The sequence below is a fragment of the Dermacentor andersoni genome, unplaced genomic scaffold (genome assembly GCF_023375885.2).
Source record: "Dermacentor andersoni unplaced genomic scaffold, qqDerAnde1_hic_scaffold ctg00000039.1, whole genome shotgun sequence".
Lineage (NCBI taxonomy): Eukaryota > Metazoa > Arthropoda > Arachnida > Ixodida > Ixodidae > Dermacentor > Dermacentor andersoni.
In genome coordinates, this window is record NW_027314752.1 from 945,010 (window position 1) to 948,686 (window position 3,677).

Here is a 3,677-nt window from a genome sequence, read left to right on the forward strand (position 1 = left end):
ACAGCAGCTGCCTGCAACAAGTCCATGCCAACGTGGTTGTCAGAGCAGCCTTGCGCACACGAAACCGCACCACGAAAAAGCCAACGCAGAATTTGCAGCTTAAGGACAAAACAAATGACAAAGGCCTTTGTGTTGCATTCCATGTCATGGTTAAATACAAAAGACGGAATGAAAAAAAGTTCCAGCAAGGTTTTTTTCATTAACTACTTTTTTAAACCGTGTCACTTAGTACTAATTCACCATTCGTATAACAAATTTTTCCACAACATAAATGCTACCTGATGTTACCTGAATAGATGTGCAACAATGCGCCCCCTGTGACCAATACTATTAAAAATAAATTTATCCAATGTGCTACAAGAATCCTTTCACACTTATGAAAGTACAGAAGGCAGTCATCGGGACTCCTAGTAGGATGTGCATAAATTACTTATACCTGTGTCACACGGGCACATTTGGAAGGCCTTCCAGTCAACGGCCTTTGAAATGCCACAACTCTATCGACTCAAAGGAGTTGTCGCGCTGCTACACGGCACTTTTGAAAGGCCGTTGAGTGGTTCAGGCGTTTCTCACAAAATTGTGTGGCGCTGTGGATCTTTATTTTCGTTTTCATGTCACGAAAAGGTAAACAACATTGAAACCATTTAAATATACTATAATTTCTTTTATGTTTGTTTATACATTGCCATACATATATGTTTAATTTTCAAGTTGTTGAGTAGCGAAACTGCGGCAACATTTGCGCCACTCGATGCGGCTGCCGTTTTGGTGTGTGTTCGCACATGTCAAGTGGCAAAAACATTTTATTGAATAATGAATGACACTCATATATAGTATTTTTAGAGCATTTGGTTTGATTTGTTCTTTCTAACCGTGAGTACGAGCACACTGTGAACGAGAGGGCATGTTCGCGCTGTTTCCGCTTCCGTTGCTCAAAGGCCATCGAGATTTCGATAGAGTTGCAGGGTGCTCCGTTGACTCGATAGACTATTGACTCGGCGGCCTTCGAAACCGCCCATGTAGCAGCTCGAACTTGACCTTTGAGTCAACTATCGGTTGGAAGGCCTTCCAAACGCCCGTGTGACACGGGTATTACATGGCAGCCACATAAGACTTAGTTTCAGGTCTTGTATGGTGCAACGGTGATTCTGCCCAGGTGCCTGGCCTATATCGTCATCAACCTACCTAAGTCCAGTCCACTGCAGGTCAAACGCTTCTCCCAGTAATAGTTACGCTTGTTCCACATCAACTGACTCTTATCTTATGCCTGCTAACTTCCTAATTTCATTGCACCAGCCAATCATCCACCATCGTTGAATGTTTTTCTCTTCCTTTAGCCAGCCTTAGCACACATTCCGTTTCTCTGAATAGACCTTTTTTTTCTCACTTTACAACTGCGCTTCCCTGCACTTGGCATTAGCCCAGCTAATGGTAGCACCGGTAATCTTACAAATGGAGTGCTAGCTACCCATGCTGGGTCTCATTTAATGCGCATGGTTTCATCACAAGAGCCACGTCTGCATTTTTTCAGGTCACGACACAACCAAACCACGCTTGTATACGCTGTTTGCAGAAATGACCATGCCGTCATTAGCTGGGCACACTACCTGGCTGAAAAGCTAGCTTTACAGTTATGCAAAGGGTTCATTATCTGCTCTGCACATTACACGATTTGTCAAACTCCATGTATCTCTCTTATCCTCGTCAGTGGTGGTGCGTGCATACGAACACCGAAGGCGCAAACTGCATTTTCATCCATTTCAACTTCTCTGAGGTGCAGGGTGCACATTTTTTTTCGTGCTTTCTGAATGAACTGCCAGCACCTTATTACCAGCAGCAAGAATTTTAGACCTAAACATTACACCAAGATTGGCACCTTTGACATTGTATGGGAAAGCACATAAGGGACTTTTCATATCCTTAATTAATTTTCAGTGCAATGTTTATCGCAATAAAAAAATGACATGGTACTGAAGGGCAAGTCCTAAGCTCCCTCCTACTGCAATGTTTAACTGTAATGTGCTTGAGAATGTTGAGGCCACTGCATCAGAGATCGACGCGCAGCTCTCGCCACCTAGTAGCGACATGCAGAAGTATGCAGCGCGCCAAAATTCACCAATGCACGCGAGCAGCATTGCTCAACGATTGCGATTGCTTCTCCGCTGGAATGTTTTTTTCCAAATTTTGGGCTGCCAAGTTCGGAGTGCAGCCATTACATGCATGCGGCCCTTACACGAGTCTATACGGTAGTTTTAGAAAGTAGCAGAAAACAAATTTTGCCGCTGCTTTAACACACATTAAGGAAAATGCAGCAGGATGCAGCAAGGTTTCCTTTTGGAGCAGTTTGGAACAACTAGAGTAGCAATCACAGCACTGAAGGTGTTATAGGAGGAAATTTGCCGATGATGACAATAGTACTATGCATAGCACGTGGAAATAATGTGGAAACCATGTATTTTGTTAACATATCGCAGTATCCATCCAGAGATCAATGAGGATGTAGAAACTCTATGCTAGGCACTGGGATTTTAGGGACAGTAAAGGAAAGCTTACCTAATCTGTGGTGGAGAATGGTAAAAAAAAAAAAAGATTACTGCTGGTGCAAGAGTAAGGAACATAAAGAATATAATTTGGGGCAATAAATTTCTTTCGGGATTAATGAGTTGTTAGCACAAACCGGGTGTCTTAAAGAATGAAACTCGGCGCAGAAGAAAGGTAAAAGTTATGATCTTCGTGACATCTGCCACCACATCATTTCAATTAGGAAACTCTTAATATTTGTTCATCCGTTCATCGCTGAGGCTTGCACACTTCAAGGCCAATGCCGGCGAACTCCAGATTTGATGACAGCAATCACTGGCCAATGCCTGTGGAATCTCCACAGAGTGGCTGAAAACTCGATGCAACTTGAGCATGCTGATTCATTGCCGAAAGTGTGACACTTTCCTGTGCATCATTGCAGGCACGGACTACTACTCTTAATTTTCATTCCGTAAACTATAACACTGCCAGCTCTAGGCACGTGAAAAAATATGTTAACAATGTAAAATGTAAGAGAGAAATGTTAAATATCCCATTTTCTAGCACACTGAGCCACTGTCACAAGTGTTGGCTTAATGTCAACACTTACGTTTGCCACGTTGCCAACACTCGCCACGTTTGTGCAAGCAAAAATGTTTTTATAATGAATACACTTTTTAGGTGTTTGTTAGGATTCAGGCCACATTTTGTTTTCCTATCTTTATGATGTCTTTCTCTCTCTCAATTGCAAGTTTCAAGAAGCGCTCTGCTTGAGATAGTACGAAAGAAAATGGATATGGGACGGGTGCTTGGCCCTGCGTCTGTCTTCTTTCGTCCTGTGACATGTTGTTGCGACATGCACTTTTTGAATCCTGTAAGTACAAACAAACTAGCCCAGCAACATGCTCTTGCTTCTAACATTACACCAATCACACTAAGCACACTTTGCGAGCTACACAAATGATGCTTTTAAAGAGAAATATGCTCTTTGGCAAATATTATTTGCAAAAGCTTTGCCCTTATGAAACACATACTACGACTCATGATTTACATTGTTAGCCTTAGACCTTGATGCCATGTGATTGTGGAATTGAAGCCAATAAGTGCTCAAGGAATGCACATTCAACAGAAATGCTTTGGCTATCCTCAGTTTTAAT